The 24,541-nt window shown below is 36.2% G+C and overlaps 1 protein-coding gene across 17 annotated transcripts in view; it reads right to left on the bottom strand.

Moving 5' to 3' along the window:
- The window catches only part of LOC115066575 (uncharacterized), a 160,358-nt gene extending 141,342 nt beyond the window's left edge, over window positions 1-19,016 (bottom strand). For 3 of the 17 annotated variants that reach the window (XM_049446322.1, XM_049446323.1, XM_049446317.1), the window contains exons 1-2: window positions 18,744-19,016; window positions 18,168-18,274 (exon numbers count right to left, since the gene is read on the bottom strand). The gene's annotated coding sequence lies outside the window, so the exon portion shown is untranslated. Of the gene's footprint in view, window positions 1-16,944; window positions 17,069-18,167 lie in introns of those variants that run through there. The other 14 variants (XM_049446324.1, XM_049446325.1, XM_049446320.1 and 11 more) reach the window with 7 other exon arrangements.
- Between the last annotated feature and the right edge of the window lie 5,525 nt (window positions 19,017-24,541).

Raw genomic sequence — 24,541 nt, 5'->3', positions numbered from 1 at the left:
TTACAGTCCTCTAAATGTACCCGCTCTGTTCAATTTGTTCCATTAGTTAATATTTAGGAGCGCGTTTTTCGCAAAACTACATTTTCAAATTTGCTTCAGTGATTAATCGGACACTGATGATCCGATCACTATAACGATTTCCTGCATGTTCTGTGTCCCATTATCCATACAATGACCTACTAGTCTAATGTAATCAAAAATTGGATTTTGGCAGGTCAAAAGCTGTCATATTTTTGCCAAAATTCATTTGTTTTGAACGCCTCCATCAATCATTTATTTTTTTCGATATTTTTTCAGATAATATTTTCTAATGAGGTTATTTTTTAGGGTTTATTCACGGAGAATGCCAGAGTCACTGCAGCAGTGCCGAATTTTTTGTATTGCCGTCATTGACCTCGTGTAACATGAAAAATATTTAATATATTTCTTCAAAAACTTTACTATAGATTTTCAAACTATGTGCCGTTAAATTTTAAAACAATTGATTTTTTTAGCCCCAGAATCACCCTTTTAAACTCTTATTCTCATAAATTACTATTTATATACCTATAATTTGAAATTTATAACTTCAGCGCAAAAATTGCTAAATTTGCCCAGAATCCTAAATTTTACCTTACCTTATCTCTGAAAATGCTCAGCACCCTGTATACAAATGTGTATCTCATACCTGCACAAGCATTCAATATATTCTGTTCCTCCACCTATCGGTTTATTCAACACCTATTACCGAAAAAATCCCTGGCGTGCTTTGCTTTATAGTCAACTCCCCGAAAAATTTGATAAGAAGTGCGGTTTTTTGAGCGCTCGCAGAAAAATATACGTGTTTGTTTATTTGTAGGATTATTGCGTTTTGTTTATTGCATATTTTTGGGCTCCTTTGGTTGTGTGTTTACATTATAAAGTGTAAGGATCGGCTTTTGTATTTGCTACACTGACTTGCTTATCGTTGTCGGTTCATTTTGTGCTTCCCTCAGCCTCACGGCGTGAGCATACTGCTGCCATTGACTTTTCCCCGGTTGTATAGGTGTTTGATTTTGCTGAGAAAATAAATTCCTGCATCCGCCTGCTTGTTGAAAATTGAATGCTAACAAAGCGTGGAATTTGATAAATATGCTCAGCAATATTATTAAGTCCTCATATTCAAGCGGATAAGACAAATTTGTGTACTCATGGCACAAGCATATGCTGTCTGAAATTTCAATACGCTCTGTAATAATGTGATTACGAGTTCATAATGTTTTTGAGGATATGACATGATAAGCGTCATAGATCACATTTTTTGGATTGTAAAGTCAAAACTTATTTGAATGAACTAGTCCCTCAGTTTTTGAGATATCGATTTGAAATTTTGCGCACATCATTTTCTCTTCAAGAAGCTGCTAACTGAAACCGACGCCATCGAACTTTAACATACAGCTACCATACAATCGGAACAAACGGAATAAAGTGCTTGTATGGAAAAATTTTGTATTTGACGAGTTATCTTCACGAAATTTTACATGGATTATTATTAAAAACATCGGTGCAGTCTTCGAAGAAATGATTTAGATCGGATCACTATATTATATAGTCCTCTTTAGAGCCTCTTCTCTTTTTAACGCAAAGATCTTGGCAAAAAGTTCTGTTTTTAGTTTTTGAAACCACATAAAAGAAAGGGTTTATTTTAGTCTTATTCAAACCTTTAAAAATTCTTTAAAGAATATTTCGAATGAAATACCAAAAAATAAGAAACGAAATCCGAAAAACGTACTTGCAGCGTTCGTACGTTTATAATAGAAAGATAAATGCGCCGCATTGAAGGATAATATATGGTCTCTATAGAACGCACTTACAACTCTGTTGTTTATATTTATCAGCCACCCCAGTAACGTACCCCTCCTGGACCTTGCTTCAAACTCCGCACTATATCGCCGTCGCGAAGTTGCATTTGACATATCTAGCTTCATTGAGCACTTTGCACTTTGCAACGCAAACAATAAACATAGACTTTCCACCCCTCTGTATTTTGTGGGATGGCGCCCAAGACGTCTCGCAGTCTGCGTTTGGCTTTTTATTTGTTTGGCTGTGTTTTTGTCTGCCGTAAACGTTCAGATAATTTATTGGCCTTTAGCATTTGCATTTCTTTGCGACAACTTGTGTGAGGGCATATTGGGGTGGTACAATAGTTCCGAAGAAAAACATATAAACAAAAGGTCGAATAGCCTTCTCTTCTTCTAAGGTTGTTTTGAAATAAAAAATACCTTGACAATACTCTTGCAGCACTTGCCTTTCTTTAGCCAGTTTGAATTTGCAATCATATATAATTGAACGGCATTTAATGTTTCACTTGTTCATATTTGCCGTATTCAAAACCGCGTTAAAGTACACATATACTTTTATAATATTTACATCTTTTATCTGACGTCTCATGTGATATTCTCATAACATTTTATAATAATATTTCAACTTTATGATACTTATATAATATAACCATTATCGTACCTATGAAAATGCCGCAAGACATTTTATACCTTGTAATGAGCCAAATTAAAATTTGCTATAATGTTGGCTGATATAAAAATTTAATATGCGGTCTTAGCTTTGGCTTAAAACGTTTAAGCTCACAGCGCATTAAGTCACGTGCCGACTTTGTATTAATTTAATGATATGAGCAATTTACTCTAACACGCAAAATGAGCTTATGATATTTTTATTGATATATTTTGGTGGCAATTTCGGTTTAACTTTTTGTAATTGCGGCTATAACCGAGTAAGCCGTGTCTACGTCAATAAAGACGAAGAATTACTCAAAGCTAAAGAAGACTGGTAACGACGAAATATGCCTTTACTAAGTCTTGTTCTAAAAGGAAATAAGTGCCACATATCGTACAAATGTATCAGTATGTATGTATATAGGTATGGAGTGATTATTCTTTTAATTTACTTAAGTAGAGACATGCAAAATAATTAGTCACAGGCTTACATTGATGGCACACAGTTCAAATTTCAAATCTCTTCAACTTCTACCTTATAAGTACTGTAGTATTTTTTAGGCAGAAATGATCGCCATTAAGTAGACCTATTGCTCCTCCGAAATGCTTGAACTTGCCGGACCTGAATGTAGTCGGCCCAATCTAAGCAATTTTTTCTGAAATTATGCCGATGTATTGAATAATAGTCTCTGAAAGCGAAGACAACTCGTCAACTGGAAAAGTTTTCGGTACAAGGCTTGGACCGGTCGTTAAGTTTACTTGATAGCCATATGCGTTCTTGGTGAGAAAAAAATGTGTGATAAATTTCAGCTCGATTTCTCAAAAACTAAGATACCAGTTCGCTTATATACTGATTAACAAGGCTAAATCGACTCAGCTCGTCACCCTGATCACCTAGTTATACATTTTATAGGGTCTCTGAATCTTCCTTTTGCGAGTTACAAACATCGTGGCAATCTTAATATACCCTGCTCAGGGTATGAAAATATTAATTAATAAGAATACAACAGATGATATATTTTCAGTGACGTGCGTGTTTGAATTTTTGCGCGCATTTACTTACAGTGGCTCACAGCTTATTTGACCCACCTCATATTTTCAAAAATAAATGAGTATAACTTTTTAACTAAAAAAGGTAGCAAAAAAATAAAAACGCAGTTTTTTAAGTGCATATTAAAGAAATAATAAAACGCTTAAGTTTTATTGAATTAACAAAAGGTTTCATAATTATTCAACTTAAATGAAAACTACTCATTTTTTCAATGTCACAGCTTGTTTGACCCACTGCATTTAATGTACAGCTTCTCTTCCAAGAAGCTTAGCCTAACGGTGCTTTTTTTGTTTATACTTTGCTAATTATATTCGCACATAGAATTTTCACTTTTGATTGGATTTTGTTAAGAAAACACGTGTTAAAACCATGGGAAGACGCACAACAATCGAACAACGAGAATTAGTCCTTAAACACCATAAAAATGGACTTTCTCGGCGAGAAATTGCAAAAATTGTGAATATACCAGATGGTACCGTGAAAGCCATCATCCGCAGATTCATTTTCGAAAACCGCATCGAAAATAAAGGAAGAAAAGCGCCAAACAAGATTTTTAGTAAAAGTGATGAACGCTATATTGTGCAAAAAGTTAAAAAAGACCCAAGGATTTCAGCCCCCAAACTAGCCAGTGAGATGCAGGACATAACCGGCAAAACATTTTGTACAGAAACTGTTCGACGTGTTTTAAGAGAACATAATTTTAATGGCCGAGTTGCTCGCAAGAAGCCGTTTATAAATAAAAAAAATAGAGACAACCGCTTGAAGTTCGCAAAGGAGCACTTAAAGAAGGATGTAGGATTCTGGAATGATGTCATTTTTGCTGATGAGTCTAAATTCAATATTTTTGGATCCGATGGACGTTCATATGTGTGGAGGAAGCCCAATACAAAGCTTCAAGATAAGCACCTAAAGCCGACTGTAAAGCATGGTGGTGGCCATGTAATGGTGTGGGCCTGTATGTCGGCTGCAGGTGTTGGAAGGCTTCAGTTCATAGAGTCAACAATGGACAAAATGCTTTATCTCAATATCCTTAAGGATAATTTGATTCAAAGCGCCGAGGATCTGGGAGTAAAGGACGTTTTTAGATTTTACCAAGACAACGATCCCAAACATACTTCAGGAATCGTTCAAACTTGGCTAATTTATAATTGCCCACATGTGATGAAACCACCGGCACAATCACCCGACCTAAACGTGATTGAAAACCTGTGGTCCATTTTGGATACCAATATCCGCAAACGACAGATCTCCAATAAAAACGATCTTAAAGTTGCGTTGATGGAGGAGTGGGCTAAAATACCTCCAGAAACAACAAAAAAATTGGTGGAATCAATGCCAAAGCGCCTAAAAATGGTCATAGACGAGAAGGGAGGCCATACAAAATATTAAAATTTTGTTATCCTTTTGTTATTTTGTTAATTTTTATTTAATTTAAGAAATGGGTCAAATAAGCTGTGACATTGAAATAATCAGTATTTGTCTTTTATGTTCAATAAATATGAAACCTTTTGTTAATTTAATAAAACTTAAGCGTTTTATTATTTCTTTAATATGCACTAAAAAAACTGCGTTTTTATTTTTTTGCTACCTTTTTTAGTTAAAAAGTTATACTCATTTATTTTTGAAAATATGAGGTGGGTCAAATAAGCTGTGAGCCACTGTACGTGTTTGCATTTGTTTTACATATATAGCATTTGATATGAAAAAGTTCGCTGTGAGGCAGTCAGCGACCTGTAAAATTCGCTATGCAACAAATTGCACGCAACAGAAAAGCATTTCTCAGTTTGGTGGGTACACACAAGCGCAGCCTAAAGGCAAGCCGGTGTAGATGTTTCAAACAAAAAATATAGCACACATTGCTTTTAGCCGTCTTTTCGACATTGCGCGTTGCGCATAAGTGACGGCATTTCATTTGCCGTTAAGATGCAACAAGCGAGAAGACATTGTCTGTAAGGTATGCATGCATGTTTGTGACTTTGTGTGTGCGTGTGTGTGTGAAGCAACACGACAAGATTAATGGCAGGAAAATGCAATTGCAATTGCCTTTGTGCACCAATGCAACGCTCATTTTACCGCTACTTCATCTCACTCTTTCAAGCATTCACCACTTCAACGCGATAGCTTGCCTTCCCTTGCCGTCGCGTGTCTGCTTTGTGTTTGTGTCAGTTCACAGGCGCAATTTGTTAGCAGACGGGAGGAGCGGTGTGTAGCGAACGCCAGGCAGTCGGCCTTATTTCCTGCCACAGCCTGTTTCCTTCCGGCTACCAGCCCCTGCCTTTGCGGTCCTGTTATGCTCGAACAATAGATTTTCTTCTTTCCTTTCATTTTCACCTTAAATGCACTCAAAAGTCTTTGGATTGTCGTATATCGAGAAGAGCAACAGTGGTGCAAAACCTTTGTAGTCGGTTGCTTTCTAATATCAATTTCCTTAGCTGACTTTAGTTTATTACCAATTTATTAAATATTTTGTAATGTGAGTAAGGGTAACAAAAAAGGCAAAGCTCTTTATATATTTTTATTATATTTATTGATCTAGATCATCAACGTACGGCTGAAAAAACTTCATGATCTTCAAGGGCCGGGTGATTGCGTATGCAGATGATGTAGCCCTCATGGAAGTTCGTAAGTTCTATGAGTTGGTACGAGGGTATCTCAGCATTGTTACTAATTGGAGGGAGGCGGATGTGATCTCGGCCTTAATCCAAATAAAACTTAGATGGTTTTATTTACTAGGAGATATAAGAACCCGAAGCCTACACTGTCACAGATGAGAAGCATACGGCAGCAGCCTGCGAATATAGTGGAGTATTTAGGGCTCGCCCTAAATAGGAAGCTTTCATGAAAGCGTAATATGCAAAACATAGCAAAGCAGCACTGATTGCTTTGCACTGTTGAAAAATGCTGCTATTTGCAAAAGGAGGGGCGCTCACCGAAAGTAATTCCCTGGATTTATGACACCATATCAATGGGGTCTTTGTGTAGTCGAGGACCTTAGAAAAGACCTTTCTGATAAAACTAATATGGGAGCCGGACTACAGCGGAATCGCAGGCAACTGTAAAATTTATAAACAGGAAAATGTTATGCAGATAACCTGACAATGATATATATAATGATACCCTAACCACGCTATCAGTAGATTGCGAACGGGAACTTGACCAGCGCTAGGCCACCATCAGTCCATGTGCCGTTGCAGTCCTTTGGATCAAGATCGATCATAAGTGCTTGTGTGAGCTCTTTGCCCTCAGTAATGCTAGCCTCTAGCCTAGTCATATTAATGATACCACGGTTCAACGCCCAAATATAGACGGAACTTGATCTGAAAGATTGATTTCCATCAGTTCTCTAAATTATGCTGATAGTTCTCAATAATTGTATTAAAATTCTCATTTTGGAGCCTTTGGTGCCAACATACCAAAACTCTCATTTCATTGCAACACACTGTGCCCTGATATGTTTTTGCAATCGCTTATGTAATTGTAATTCCAGCACATGAGTGTGTATGTTTGTATGGCTGTATGTTAACTTGGGCAAACGTATGAGGGTTATAGTTATTGTTCCTTCGCTGCAATAAGCGCGAATTTTCACACCTTAAGAAAACATGCAATGCCACAACAACAAAATGTCATGCAAGAAAAGATATGCACTAAAGCACACATAAATATCCACCTACATACACACATATGCACAAAAGTATGTATACGAGTATGTGTATGTACACCTGCACCAATACACCACCAGTTCTAATTCTCTGTCGCTCCACCGCTGCCACTAATAGATAGACTTTCTTACACACTCATGCACTCACGATTGTACAAACGAACACACATGCATTCATAACACATAGTATGTGCATTCATATTTATATGGACTCGACTACTCCTTTACTATTTAGCCTAGCAGGCAGGGCTTACTTATCCTGCGTGCGTATCTTTTGTATAATTATTTGCTCAGGTATAAAGGCGCATGCACTCGAAAGGCGCATACACGTCTGTTGTTGTTTTAGCTCGTTATTGTTTGTTATTTACAAGTAGCATTATTGTCGGAGACGCTCCTCTCGCCGTTGCCGTTGCGGCTGCCACTGCAAATGGAAATTGCTTCGCTATGCATTTCTCGTATAGTTAATGTTGTAGTTTTTCCATGCGATTTTCGGTCATATTGCACAGTAAATAGTGGATTTGTTATGGTATGTGCTGTTGCACACGCGCTCACTTGCCAGGCGCGCCAACTTATTTTCATGCCACACGCCCGCCTGAGTGCCGCACGTTTTACTAATTGCTTTGCCACGTACAATGCAACAAGCTTGCTGCAAAGATATGTCGGCGAACAGGTGTGTGCGACTGTGTTCGCACGAAAACATGCATTCTCGTCAAGCACGCAAACTCTTACATATATACATACGTACATATGTACATACATGCGTGTTACACATTCGTTGTATGTGATCAGGGTGCATTGTGAGAACTTAAAATGTTCCCATTGTTGTTGTTGAGCGGTCGTATCATTTTCTTATTTTAAAGTTTTCAGCGCAATTTATACAAGCGTCGCTCGACACTTATAACACTTGTAAGCACTTAAGTGTTTATTAACGTCCTCATATTAGACACATGTCACTGTTCTTGTTTTAGCTGCGAGGGGGTAATTATCCAGAAGAGAGGGAATTTAATTGCAAATTATAATGAGCGACATTTTAATTGCTTTCATTATAAATTATAAATAAAATTAGTCGAGCTAAGTAAGTGGAGAATATTAACGCATCGATGTTTCGAAAAAAAAAATGCTTTAAAGTAGCGCCGCAGGCGAGTTGTCCACCTAACTCTGTTAAATAATAACAGCGAAAAAGTAAAAACAGCCGAGCTTGAAAATCATTGTGTTGGCGTTAGAGATACATATACAGTGTCTACAAATAGAAATGACATGATTTTGGCAACTCGTGGGAGCTATGTATGTTTACGGATTTATTTCAAAATTTCGTCAGTGTGTTCAGTACGTTTCCATGTCACGATTCACTTTGGTACAACACTTGTAAAATGTTCAAGATTATTAAGCAAAATCACGTTACGGCGGTCACTGTAATCTAATAATCATCTTCTCAGGTGAGGAAAATTTTTGGCTTAATGGCTTACCCAAAAATTGACCTTTAGTACGGATTTTGATACGGCGGCTTTATTGGGCCTTATTTTTTTATTAATGAAGCAATAAATACCGTAACCATCAATATCGAGCTTTGTAAAAAGATGCTGAGCGACTTATTTTCTTGGAATTTAATTAAATCGACACGGACGATCACAGTTTCCAACATGACGGTGCGCTGCCTCATCTTTCACGTCTAAACATTGGCAGATCGCATGGAAAGCTTGGCAACTCGTTAATTTCAAGAAATGACCAGTCAAATGAACGCCAAGATCATGCGATTTCACGCTTCTATATTATTATCTCTGAATATACATATGCCGCACCGGATTATCGAAAATTTGTGTAAACATTGTAGAAACGGAACCATGCACATTTGTATGACATTTTGTTCAAATCATAAATGGCTTAAAATTATCTGCATAACAAAAACAAAACAGAACTTATTTTGACCAAATTTCAGTATTTTACTACAAGAGACTCTCATCCAATGATATCAGCATCCCTTGTTGATCGATCTTTTTGTTAAGGTTTTGGATAAAAAACGTGTGAATACCAAACTCGAACCCAAAGACCCGAAACTTTTGCAAAAATGACGTCGAGTAGAAGTCGCAAAAAAGATGCTTGACAACGTAGCTGAGGGCCCTACATTCCTCAAACGCATTGTTAGTAGAGAATGTCATTCAAAAATAAACTGAAACTGAAAAGAGACAGCAAAGTCGGTCAAAATTTAAGGTAATGTTCTTCGTTTCCTTTGATAATTAAAGTGTGGTTCAAAATTCATTCGTTTCGATTATTAAAGAATACTACTTGGCCAATGTAAGGTATCTAAAATAAATCGTTGCTGTCTCGCGTTGTCGCCAGCCTTGTGGCTCAGTGATTATATCAATAATAAGACAATTTTTTTTCCGACAATGCCGAAGTAGCTAAATTGGAAGTGTACAAAATACAGCTTGTGCAAGAACTGAAGATACTCGACCTCCACAAGCGACACCGCTCCATTGACTCTTGAAAAGTTCCAAGATGATGCCAAATTTAGTTCTGCGATAAGGCGCATTTCAGGCTCAATGGGTATGTAAGCAAGCAAAATTGCTGCATTTCATCCAGAACAAAACACGGACACAGTGGAATCAACGGTTCATATTTCTTGAAAAATAATGCCGGTGAGAACGTAACCGTGAATGGGGACCGTTATCGCGCTATGATAACCAACTATTTGATACTTAATTTATCTCGCGATCTCGGTGCCACTTGGTTTCAGCAAGACGGCGCTACTTCCCACATAACGGATTTATTGATAACACTTCGGTGAGCAGATAACTTCATGTTTTGTTCCGATCGACTGGCTACCAAGATTGTGTAATATCACACCGTTAGACTTTTCCTGTGGGGATATGTAAAGTCTAAAGTGTATGAGGACAATTCGAATTCGATTCAGGCCTTGGGGCAAAACCTCACGCGTGTATACGCAAACGAGATATCAAAACTTAAACTCAACGAATGGACTATCTGACATGTTGCCGCGGAATCTTCCGCCAAAAGAATCTTCTTTCGAAGAATTATAAACATTCCACATTAAATTTGAAATTTCTGTGTTTTTCCTTTAAAAAATTTAGGTACCTCGAAATGGATCACCCTTTAAATATGAAGAACAATTCTTATGTGCTAACATCTACGTAAAATATTTCTTCGTAAACGCCCGGGTTTTCTGGCGGAATATTTATGAATTTTCTACTACGAAAATATGCCATCACTTTCTAGCACGATTTTGACAGATTTTGCGCCTAAATACGAAATTATAATACTACAGTCAAGGCTTCAATGAAGTGTGTGGAAAGCCAAATGTTGGCATGCTTGTATCGGATAAATTGAGGTTATTTTGAAGGCTATAATATAGATTTGAATTAAAGTTAATGAAAATGTAATTTTTGTCTATTTGGGTCAAACTACATTTATTTGGTATGTACTCGCTTAGACAATTCTTATACACATCGTAATACAGACATAAAAAGGTTTTAAAAGTAGTTGTCCATGCATTAACTTCGAAGCAGTTAAATTGAATTTTTTATGCTTAACTGAAGAGTTCCTTGTGCGATAAAAGAAGAAGAAGAAAATTTACAAATATTTTGTATCTTTTTTGATAAAGCTCCTACAACAAAGGTCAATCAGTACTATAGATGAGAGCCTCAACATTTAAATCTCATTATCATTTCACACTTTAATTACGCGCGTGGTCATAGAACCACAGCAACAATGCATATTTTTAGGTGTCATTAAATGGGTTGTTAAAATTGTGCGAAAGAGTGTATGCACTCTGCAATGCAACGCAGTCGACGCGAATGAGCAGACACAAACTCCCACTCACACACATCATATACGTTATTACGTTAATACCATATAACGAAGCAAGCATTTTTTAATTAAAAGTAAAAGCCAAAAGTAGGGTACTTTATTACACAAGCACAGGCTTACATGATACACATTCACTCGCATAGTCTATGCTAGTGTGTGTGCACAAAGCGATCCTTAACAATGTTGCTAGGCTGCCACTACAAAGCGAGAGGCAGACGAGTACTTTTGTTATTTCAAAGTAAATACGAATATATGTGTATCAGGGTTTGAAAGTAGTCGTGCTCTAATTATACGCACGCAAATGTGTAACACTCCACACTCGAAACCAAAACATGGTACGCAATTTGCGCTCTTCACAGGTTGCAAGCGTGTCAGTAGCCAATTTAGAGCATATGAAAAAGCTTTTGAACTCTAGTTTTTCCGTAGCAATATTGAGTTTTCAGCGAAATTGGCAGAAATCGAATATGTTAGGTGAATATAAGTAAGCACAGGCTTTGATAAACCCAAACAAAATTCATATACATACATATATGCTCGTATTTTAACAATAGCTGAATTTTCCAAATGCAAAATAAATAAAAGACTTTAGTTACAAATAGTGCAGTTTATGTGTTCCGATTTGTACAGTTTCCTACACATGATTCCCTAATGTTGTAATCTCCATCAGAAAATTTCTTTCAACTATATTTCCAGATTTTATCCAACCATTCGCCATGGGCATCCCTGTTGCTGTAATTTGGACCAACTTAATGACTCACATTGCACTTTAATTAAGCACATGCGTATACGTTTATTACTCCTCCACTATCTAAATACCTAGCCGCTTACGGTAACTCACTTTTTATGTGGCACAGCAAGTTTTTCTTCCGTATTTATACACATTTAGCAACTGACATAATAATACTTTCACGGGCATTCACCAACTCCATTTCCAACAATTAAAAAGGCTTTCGAATACAACTGCAATTACAAAGCCGCACAGAATACGCACACACCATAGCACATATTTAGGTGTGCTCAAAAAAGTCACTCTTTCGACATGTGTGCAAATATTCGCAGAGAGAAGATTGCAAAATTGTAATCCCCTTTTTTTGCAATCGGCGCAAATGTGATAATGCACGCTCCTGTTATTCCTGTGGCTTTTTTAGTTTTTGTCCGTGAATCAGCTGTCGTGTAGCTCGAACCAAACCAGAATTATTTCTCTCTAATTACAACTCAATCATAGCTGTTGTTGTTTATTAATAATATCTACTAGTTACGGAATATGTGACATAGTATTGGGTAGTCAAAAAAGTCTTTTCGTATTTCATATCAAACCTATTTTCTTTTATATTTATACTAATAAATAAATAAATAAATATGTACCACTTTGGTCGACCACTTTATGCCATTTTTCCGCTAGATACTTTTTCCATCAGCGTAAAAAATTTCTGGTTTCTCGGCGAACAACTGCGAGAAGTAATTTTTACAGCCTTCTCTTAAGCCAACTTTACTCCATTCAAGGAGTTCTGAATTGACCGAAACAAATGGTAGGCCGATGGTGCAAAATCAGGGCTTTATGGTGGACGCATCAAAACTTCCCCGCCAAGCACTCCCAGTTTTTGCCGAACTATCAAAATTTGTGTGGTCTAGCGTTGTACTGATGGCAGACGAAGCCCTTTCTGTTGATCAGTTCTTTCGATTTCGATCATTTTTTTTCGATTTCTTGCTTCAATCTCATTAGTTGTTGACAATGAAATGTGAAATCAATCGTTCAACTAGGCTGGAGCATGCCCTATTGGATAATTTCTTTCCAATCCCGCCAAACACTCAGCATAACCTTTCGAAGTACAAATCCTGGCTTTGCGACCATTTGATGAACTTCACCACGTCTGCACCATTATCTTTTCCCACATTATTGTCGTATTTGAACCACATTTCGTCTCCTTTTATCATTTGCTTCAAAAACGGTTCGATTTCATTTCGTTTCAGCAAAGAATCGCTGATGTTAATTCGGTTCATTAAATTTTTTCACAAACATAGAGGTTCTTTTTGTAGCCAATCTTTTTTAAATGTTTCAAAACCATTTGATGATGAATGTTAAGTTTCCTAGCGATGTAAAGGCTGCTTACGTGACGGTCCTGGTCAATCTTTTCTATAATTTCATCGACTTTTTCAACGATAGGTTGACCAGAGTGAGGTGCATTTTTCCCAATTAAATTTGAAGCGAGAAAACCATTGTTGTGCTACACGAACTGATGCAGCATCGTCTCCGCAAACTTCACAAATTTCATTGGTGGCTTGCGTATATCGAATTTCTTCATTCTTTCACTCAGTTTTGATCAGCTACATATAACTTCCCGGAATTTAATATATTTTTTTTTATTAAATGAAGCTTAAATTTTCACCTTTCCAAAACTATATGGTATGACACAATGTAATTAGTAGCACTACGACTGCAACGACATCTATTGACAAAATACGAAAATACTTTTTTGACTATCCAATATGTTCCTAAATTACAAATCACTTAGTATGCGATTATATCCCATCAAAAATATTTAACCCGCTTTTATGAAGCACACATCTCAACAGTTAATGTGTGAATGAAAATTTTAAAATTAACTTAATTTATTTAGCAGTAAATTGACCTAGTTACACTTAACCGGAACCTTTCTATGTATCAGCCCCAGAGGTCTAAAAAGGAGCATATGCTAAATAGCTTAATTTCACTATAAATGTTTATTAAATTGGGCGTGAAAAAATACAAACAGGGTACCACTTTACACCCACAAAGTAGTGAACAATATAGATACTCTATATCTAAAACTGTAGCACGTGTGTTGGCTCTTTTGGGAATACTGCTTCAATACATACACACATGTAATTAAATTTAGAAAGTGATAGACTGTTTTGCATGCCAGCCTACATGGAATAGCAGATAAAAGGTAAACTACGATTATTTAAAATGAGGTTAGAGGCAAAGGGCACATAAGAGACAACTCACTATGCCAGACGAAATAAATGACATACAATGTAGCCAAATCCCTTTAGAGAGTGGTTCAGAATTAAATGAATAGGAAGGAAGCAATAGATATAAATGTGTGTGCATATAAGTGATTTTTGTGTGCTTGAAAAGCCGTAGCTAAGTTAAGCTCAATTAAATGAACTGCTTTTCAAGGCAAAGGTCTTCACTGAAAATCATTTCTGTATTTGAACAACACTGATTTAGCACCCCAGACCACAAAGTCCGTCTAAGCGTCAACCTTTCTGCCTTTCAGCAACAGAAATTAGTTCAATAAAACAGCCGCAGTCAAGTGGAGCACTAACTCACACATTCGCTGGGTCAAACCGGCAAACCCAAAAGGATTACTTTAATAAAAAATGCTTGTTTTCTCAGAAGGGCGTGTGATAAATTGATACGTGTCTTACTACTTTTAATAAATTGTTTACTATGGTTAGTTTTTTAAACTCCGCTTACTATAGCTGTTATTATTTACTTATTTAGATTAGCTTTAACTTCTCTGATAGCCAATCACCCTAAATCCTCATGTTCACCCTACCCCCTCCCCCCCATTCTCATGTTTACTTACATTAAAAATGCTAACCTTTCTAAGGATTTTTCCTGTTCGTCGTTCAAGGAGATTATCCCTTTTTGAGTTCAAACAATGGTATATAAAAAAACATGGTGTAAATAGGATTTGTTGATGACACGCAGTGTACTAATATGAAAAAAATATCGTTGTTAAAAATGTTTTGTAGACCATTAGCAACACTTGTCCTTAAATTGAAAGTAATCACTATTTTATTCGTTTTAGAAAAATACTAAAAATATTTTCATAGACATATTTATATTTATTTCCAACCAATACTACTTCTCATCTACTGGTATTTTCCGTAAATATTTTTTTATTATACAGGTATGTCATTTTATAGCATCCGCATCAAGAAATAACAGTAAAAAGCATAAACTATAAAAACCTAACAGATGATGTTGGTCGAAAGCGCTAGCGTAAGTAGGCGTCCGTTGGCAGCCCCTAATGAGCTGCTCAACTCAACGCCAACAGGACACATATTTGCTTGTATTTTTCCTCCCGGTACTATTGGTACATTAACGCGTTGTTTAAAACGATATTTTCAATGTTAGTGGGCGGCACACCTAACCTTCTACCGAAACATAGTATTCCCCTTATTTATGTTAATTTCGTTTCCCTTCCCACATTCACCGCTTTGCGTAGTTGCTCTTTTCCCACAGTCATTTTAAATGTTATCCTTCAACAACTTGCTTTATTTAGTTTGTTTGTTTATTATTTTTATGACCCAAAAAGGAGTAAAAATGTACCGTTGTCGCCAACACCGCAGTTGTGACCTTCTTTCCGTAGTGGGCATTCCCTGGCGATAAGTTGTGGGTTGCTTTTTGCTACTATTGTTGCCTTGTTTTTGTAGTTGTTTGTGTTTTAGCTTTTGCTTTCGGCTGCTCAGCTGCCAGAAATTCAATGTTTTTGGCTGAGATTGTTGTTTTGCTTTAAAATTGTGATTTATTTGCTGACATTTGTGCTGGCAGTTTGCACTAAACGAGTATATCCACCGGCGGAGGACTTCATAAATTAGCTGCAGTGCTCATAAGCGCACATCCCAGCGCAAAAACAGAGAACCGAAAAAGGTAAAATTTATTTACTCTTAACACTATTAGTTGATAAAAAAGAAAAGTACGCAGGATTATGCGATAAGCTTGCGAAGAATCAGAATTTATTAGCGGTAAAATGTGAAAATGCTATCATATTTCATCAAGCAGTGAGAAAAAATAAACTGAAAATATTTGAGTTTATTTAGTATTCATGGCAGATTATGATTACAGTTTACGGATCAGTTATTGATTTCGGCATAACATGTACTTTTGTACGTATTTTGTAACGAAGTAGGCAAGAGAGTGAAGATTTTGAGCTATAAAGGCGGAAAACAAAAATGTTAAAAAAAGTTGCTGTAAGTAATAAAGCAGTTATAAGATAGAGCCTTGAAATCTTTGGACTGAGTAGGCAAATGAAAAGTAAATCAAAGACCAAACTCTACGTGTCCCTCATCTTTTCCGTCCAGCTACACATATGATGCGGAGGCATAATGACCTCATCTGATGAGTCGGCCTTAAGAGTGATGGAGAGAAATGTTTTGCAGAAGATTTGACATAGTACAGCAAACCAAGACACAACGACTGCACTGGCTAGGTCATGTTGTCCGGATGGAAGAGAACACTCCTACTTAGAAGCTTTTCGATTCAGCACCCGAAGGTGGAAGCAGAGGAAGGCCTATACTTAGTTGGAGAGGTCAGGTGGAAAAGAACCTGGCAGCACTTGGTATCTTGAATTGGCGTCAAATAGCGAAAAGGAAAAACGACTTGCGGGCTGCTGTTAACTCGGCTATAACTGAATTGTTCTTGACAAGGAAAATGTAAAAGTGTGAACAGACGTTGCAGTTTACCTATAGAAAGCAAATAGTTCTTAATAATAATACATAATATATGTATTATCACATTTTTAAACGTCGTACGTCTGTAAGTCTTTTCATGCCAAATCTCACAGCATACATAACCACAAGAATAGCACTTTTAAAAATTGCACTCTATATAGTACCATGCCTAAGTTACATATTTTTCATTACCTCTATATACATATGTACCGAAAATAATTAACGAATGGAAAAAAAATTTTTGTTTTGAACTCAATTGAAACAAAATCCGATAAAACGACTCCCATTAACTATGCCAAAATGTGTTATTTGAACTGTTCAAATTTCCATTCTGCAGGCATTTTGAAATTATTGATTTCATTATAATCTTAAAGTTGGGGATACTTGAATTATACGCTATTTAAGAATCTGGCCGATCTTTACTTATTTAATATCCAGGCATCTGAAACTATTTTATACTTTTTCCAGAAAGTTTTGCATTTTCTTCAATATTTTACCTTGACAGCTGAATTTCCGGTAATTAGTATACAAATGTATAGCATATATGGTATACGTAAGTTAGTCTGATTGTTACTGACTTGATGAACCGAACTCGGGCACTGTGACACAAAGACTTAAATTTATAAGGCTAACAAAACAAAATCAATTGTTTACTAGTAAATATACATAAATGCGCTAGATGCTGTGGATGCGCAATACTTTGGCTGAACTACGTTCTACATTTAATTTGCAAATTCCTGGTATTGTGTGGAACACTATTTACAAACCGGAAATGCAATAATTGATTATAGGATTATATTCCTTTGAAATTAGTTGGAATTTTCTGTAACGGCGGGCATAATAAACAAAGATATACGTTACAGCAAAATTCAACAAACGCAGTAAATTAATATGGGATTATGTTAATTTAAAACTGCGGAATTCGTGATTAAAATGGGTATCTACCGACATAGGAGGTTCTCCACAAAAAAAATATTTACATACATACATATGTAAGTATACATATATTTAGTTTCCACTACTTATGGATTTTGAGATACATATGTATGTATTTGCATTTGAAATTCAAAAACTCAACTACTTAAAGTGGATATTTCTCCGCTTTATAATGAATTTTATACTTTTATTTTTAGTTTTTATATACTCCAACACTTCTCTGATTCATTTCTTCCCATCACATTTTATTTAGAGCAAAAATTTTTATGCAATATTAAAATTTCTTTACATTTTTTTGCATTCTAACAAATGATTAGTGTTACCTTATCTACATATGTAAATATCTAAAAAACCATAAGTCAGCGGCAACTAAATATATTTTTTTTTATTTTTTCTTAATCTGAAGAACCTTCTCTATCCGTACATACCCATGTTAACCACTAAATCGTGGAATGCTATTCTAAACCCCAGCAAAAATTAATTCCAGAATAAAATGTTTCTATCAGAAGCTGTTTATCATTTACGTGAAAGATTGTAACTCATACTTATCTTCTCAATTATTTTCTAAGTATTATGGGCAATATAATATATACATATATGTATAATAAACAATAATTTTATTTCTATCATTCATTATTGCATTGTTGCTGCTTTGAAAATATTGAGAGCACACAAGTGCTTAAGCACATCTGTATATGCAAAGATTAGCATATTACTCGTATTAATCGAACTCTTATGATTATTACAAGTAGTAAAATTTATGTTTGATGAATGACAAACTCACCTGTTAACACAATATTTTCTCCACTCTCTTCATTTAGTCCAAAATGTCGCTGTGTGAAATTTACCTCAGCAGAAGCCAGCTACTCTTTCAACGTTGTTTTGGACATACTATGCATACCAATATATACAGTATATGTGTGTACATAGCAAAATGTAAATAACGCGATTGTTGCCGAAAGTCCCAGCAAAATAATTAAAATACCATGTAAAAGAAAATATATTGTAATGAGGCTGAGTAATCGCAATATCTTGTTATGTACATCAAAACAATCAACTCTTAATTAGATGCATATGTATGCACAATAGTCAATTATGTTTATATACATATGTATGTGTACATATGCAAATAAAATCTATTAATTATATACGCCGCGAAGTGTCACGGAATTTATGACGTCGGTCTGAGGCAGCGTCTACAAGTTCATAAGTACATGCACGCGGTCAATGGAATCATCTACATAGTACATACATATGTATATTCACAGTGAGATTCCAATTACAAATGTAGCGGCGAGCCACCATCTCACGGGCATTGCACCGAACTGCATAAAAATAAGCGAAATGAAAAAACACTAACAAAATTTTCAACCCGATCACGAAATGCAGTCACCGACGGCACAATTATCACTCTGTAAAACTTTATAAATTCGTAGTCTTTGACACAAACACTATTTAGTACGTAATTCAAATGTGTATTTTTACTTATTGTTAATGTTTTTTAATATAGTCCCGATTTTTCACGAAACAGTTTTCACACTTTACATAATATAACTTCACTAACGCAAAGATGTAATTCGTTACGCGTTATCAGCACAACTAACTGCAATTTGCATGCCCAGCCAACGCAAAATGCGAACACACACGAAGTAGCCAAAGAAGCAGCATCACTTCACCCCTAACGCCCAACAGCTGAAAATAACCTACACTACTCTGGCATTTTGTGTACGTACGTAATTCGCAACGTTAGAATATGCATAGGCATTCACACGAAGCTGAAATCATGCAGAGCAAGTGAATTGTATGCATGTATGCATATTTTGCACAACGTTGGGAGAGAAGTCAGAGAGTATGCGAACGAGAGCTTCCCGCAGGATTTCGTTCGGCAAACAGAGTGACCCAAGTTGCGAAATATCTTTCAGAGCGGCAGCGCAAGAGTATGGACGAAGATGAATAGGCGTAAAATGCTGAATTCGCGAAGGTCATGTTCGGCTTTCCTTGTTTGAGCAGAGAACAAAAAGACATATTGAGAGCTTCGTTTCAATTACATTCATGAATGTATATAAGTAGTAAAGAGTTCATTTAGCTGAATAAAGAGCATACGCTAATTGGCTCTTTGATACGATTAAATTTACAAGATAAACTTTTTAATCGAACTGTAAATAATAAATTTGAATTCACTAAATTGTCAATGCAGCTTTTATTTATACATACATAGGTACTAATTTATTTAAATATGTAAAAACCCATAAATATGAGCATGTATACATATGTATACGTAGCGTTGTCTAGACAATATATTAACTTTAAATATTAAAAATTCATCTAAAACTCAAACGTGCTTTCTTAAATTTCTCATCATATTGCATTTAAAACCATAAGCGGAAGTTCCGCCTAAATACTGGGAAATATTTTCAGCGCTCTTTCCATTAGCTTTCGTGTAATTTCGGTACATTGGAGACTTTCATATACATATAAGGTGACTCAGAAAGATATGTATGTAAATTAAACATACATACATACAAACGTACATATACATATGTATGTATATATTTATGTATATGATGGTGCCAGGTTATTTACATACATGTTTGGCTAAAATACCTAAAAAAATGAACGGGTATATTTTATTAAGTTTGCCACGATGGACCTGATGGAAAAGTCGAAGACCCTATAAAATATATGTATGTATATATGAACTGAGTTGATTTTAGGGGTTACATGAGTTTCCTTGAATAAAAAACAACTCTTTTTCAGCAATTTTTTGTCATATAAAAATTACAAATTTTATTAGAATTGTTTACTGTTACAAACATACACTATTAACAAGGAAATTCTGAAATGTTTGGATAAAAATTTAAACTCGGTCATTGCGACGCTATTTCCGGTAGCCTCTCGGAAAAAGTTGCTCAATTATCATAATCGTCGATATCCGACCATATACATAGCTGATATACAAACTGAAAGATTGGATATGGATGACAATTAACCAAATTTCTGTTTGTTTTTGTTTAATTCAATCTTTCTTAGGGATTATATCCAACTATACAGCGCTGCGAGAAAAATTCGTTTAAAGTTTTGGAAGCCGGTTATACAAAGAAAAAAATTTCTTTTCGGAGAAACTTTTCTCACCGACTCTAGAAAACGAGTTTGAAGTTTTGGAAACCGATTACGCCAAGAATTCTTACAAACACTTTCTTTTCTGCGAAATTATTTGCCGGGCGAATTTCAAATTAGTATTTTTTTCAAACAGTACATATTAATCTATATCATATTTACAAAAAAAGTCCATTATATGAAATTTTCAAGTGGATGTAACACTTTAGATGAAATAAATATTTTTTATAAAAATGGATTATTCTTAGACAAACCTAAAAAGATGTAAGGCAACAAAGAAAGGTTTCAATTTCAATTGAAGAATTTTAGATCTTAATATTAAAGCATTTCAGCATACTAAATAAAAAGTATCAGTGCAAGCAGTATTTCGTTGAAAATTCTAGAAGTTGATAATGCTTGCTAGGTATTGTATTTACAAGTACCTTCGTATTTGGCTTGCAACTTTAATGCTCTTGGCTTTTTGAGCATCAAAATAGGAGGAAGAAATCAGTCAAATGGTGATATCTCATAGGATGCCTTAGCGACAACACATGTAACCACCAAAAACCTCAATTCAACCAATAAACGTTTTCACACAGAAGAAATGCACACACACACACTTTCGTACAGGTGGAGCGTTGCAAGTAAACCAAATATCCTATTGTTATTGATGAATCGGCACTTTTGTGCTTTGGAAGGCAGATATATTTGCTCACATTAATTGCAAGGAAAATCATCCACACACAAATCCTGGAAGCCAACAGCATGCAGCCGGCGGAGAATAAGTACGTGAAAGTAGGAGCATCTACTTATACAGGGGTGGTGTAGAGCCCAACCCATACTATACCTAAAGCAAAATTGATTAGTCAGTGGAAGCGCTGAGCAAGAATGGAAAACGTGTAATAGACAGAAAATGTAGTGAAAGCCAGAGAAGGATATGTCAAAAATCGTAGACGCTCGAATGCAAGCAATCGCAACGCGCTGCGCGTTCGGAGTTTGTGTCGCGTCAGCCCTTCAACATCAAGCGCATTCACTCGTTCACCATAGAATAGGTGCAAAAACGCGTGCAATTAATTAAGTTTGAAGTGAATGTAGCGTCAAAGGCAAGACTACTTGGATTTAAAAGTAGTTTTTGGATTTTTCAAAAAAAAAAAATAGCATGGAGCAGCATACAAAATACGCATAGCTCGCGAATTTCAGACACCGATTGAGCAGACAACATTGAATTGAGATATGAGAGACATCTCAGACCATAAACTGATTGCGAGTAAAGGGTGTTAAATAGCGCTAATGAAACAAACGCCACATCAGTGAGCACTGCCAGACTTAAGGCGAAAAAGCAGTTAGAAAAAATTTGGAAACAAATAAGAATTCCGGTTTAATATAAAGTTTAATCTAAAACAGATACTTCAAACATTTTAAATTTGTATGCCCCCCTCGAGAGTTGCATACCATATAGTTCAGCACATTATTCTTTTATATTTGGCAAATGCTAGTAGATCTCGTAGATAAGAAAGTATAGCGAAGTACGATCACTTCGAAGTGTCGGTAGATATTCTACAGAACAGCATAAATACGACTACGTATAAAATGTAAGCTGCTGCTCACCTACTTCAGTACGCACACGCGAAAGCACACTCTGGCACATAAACGTTATCTTACAGCGCCACAGACAAATGCCAACGTAAACAATTAATTGAATTTCCGGGCACATCCGGTGCTGATGCCGGCGACAACACTTCCACAAGCAAAGCTTGCACTGACAGGTGCAGCCCACTGCTAACGGGCTGTTGAAGCATGACTTCACAACGCTGATATGGAGTTATCTGTGCGGATGATATGTTGATGAATGAACTTTAGGTAAAGTAAGAAACTAGTTGCGATATTCTTTTTCACATTTTCGTGTTCATTTTGAAAAATATATATATGTAGAACTCTGCTGACAACGCAAACTAGTAAATAAAGTATGGGAAAACTTGCAAGTAGAGGCAATGCGAAAAAATCATAAAAGCTGATAAGGAGTAGCGCACTGACAGGCGAGTTTAAAAAATGGCGTAGTCAAGAGGAACGTAACTTGGAGCAAATAAAACTAGTTCACGAGGACTGAAAGGGCGAAGAAGCAACTTCTAACTGGAAGTTGATGAACAGCTTCCGCTCAGCACAATAGCGGTCAGGAACTTTTACTAAAAAGCTGAAACAAAATTGTAGCAAGGCTTTTTTTGGTAAAACAACAAAAACTTTCAAAAATTTACTAAGCTGTCAGCATCACCTTGAAAGACAGAAAACAGGAATTTGAAGAGGATACCGATGAGACCTAGCTTAAATTTAGTAGTTGGATTTGGAGCTCCCATGCAAGCGATAGCGTCTTTGAGCTTCTGTTCTCCTGGCCTTGGTGAGGTAGCTGTTCACAAGAAAGGTGGCGTCAGCCAGGCCATTGTCGTGGTGCAACTTCCAATCGGCTGCGATATCTCGTCGGACCTGATTGACCGTTCGTTTGAATTTTTCAAGACTACCACGTAAAACTTAGCGTTGACGGTTTGTCCAGGAGGAACAAATTGGTAGACTATGCCTTGTCAAAAAAGACAATGAGCATCGTTTTTACTTTGGGATTGCTCATTCTTCCGGTCTTCTACAGTGACCTCTTTAAAAAGAGCCTGGTGCCACCAAAAAGGCCTGGTGCCACCGAAACACCCCACTACCTTGCATTTAGGTAAGCCTACTTGATCATATCAAACGTCTCTGTTGCAGATTTACCGAGTTTCACACAGAATTTAATCGCATATCTCTACTCTAACGAACGCTGCATTTTCGGTTTGCACCATTCACAGAAACAGACTCTCCAGGTGCTCGGAGACAACTGACCAGCTGCTCGATTGTTAGCTAGGAACGTCATCTACTGAATCCAGTCCCGAAGCTCCTAAGAGCAGTCGCGGCGGAAGAAAATGAGTCCTATTACTTTCCAGACAAACCCTGTAGTTTCCCTTGTAGACAGTTTGGCCAGTCAGAAGAAAAAGTGCACCACACATCGATAATAGAAGAAAACTGTCAACATCGCTTTGATTTTTGACCTCCATTGACGTGGTTTTTTCGGCTAGGCTTGCCTTTGTCATTATAGTACGCCGATTTAATTTCTGATTCATTCGCATAGATCCAAGATTTATCGCTAGTAATAATACACTTCATTATATCCTGATAGTGAAAAAGCATTGTTTCACAGACGTTAACGCGATGCTGTGTTTCGAAAAAAATTGGGGATTTTGGAACCAATCGTGTTTCTACTTTTCTTAAGCCCAATTGATCTTTCAAAAAGAGTATCACTGATCCTTCCTATATTCAAACGATGCTGGTAAGATCTCTGACTAATTAATCGTCGTCTTCCAAGCACTAATTTCTATATTTATAATACTATTACTATTAATACTACTATCTTATTATATTTTGCCCACAGTAGTATATATATAAATAGCCAAATAAGTATTGCGAGCTCCACTGTAGTGATGATCATTTTCATCGTCAATCAATTCACAGCTCTGATCACTACAACTGAAATAATAACAAAACAAATATTTTAGTATGCTAAAGATGAAAGGGTACAACTTTTTAATTAAGTTATTACATTTAAGATAAGGGAAGGGGTAATTAATGTTTAACAGGTAACTGCTTCAGGAATATTAGAGAATTGAAACATGAGCAAAGTTCAAGAATTTTGTTCATTGTGTATGAGATAGTAAAAATCTGAGCTTGCTTTTAGATGTTACAGCTGTGCTCGTCCGTGGCAACTTCTTAACCTGTCAATTAATTAATTCCAAATGCAGAAGCTTAAGCTCCTTCGGACAATTGCTCACTCTAGCATTAGCGCGTAATCACAAAAGCTTTCAAAATTTATGTAGTTTGAAATTGACTAAAAGGTTTTGGCGTCTGCTTTTAAGTAACTCGACTACTGTTATTGTTTTACAAGCTCACCAGTTTGGATAGTCAAAGTACATTTTGGTTAATTTTCGAACTTTCTTGAAATTCATTAATGTAAGCCCGTTATGTATTTCAATGCATACGCTTTTTGTT

Source organism: Bactrocera dorsalis, chromosome 1 (genome assembly GCF_023373825.1).
Source record: "Bactrocera dorsalis isolate Fly_Bdor chromosome 1, ASM2337382v1, whole genome shotgun sequence".
Classification (NCBI taxonomy): Eukaryota; Metazoa; Arthropoda; class Insecta; order Diptera; family Tephritidae; genus Bactrocera; species Bactrocera dorsalis.
This window is presented reverse-complemented; position numbering and strand designations above follow the sequence as displayed.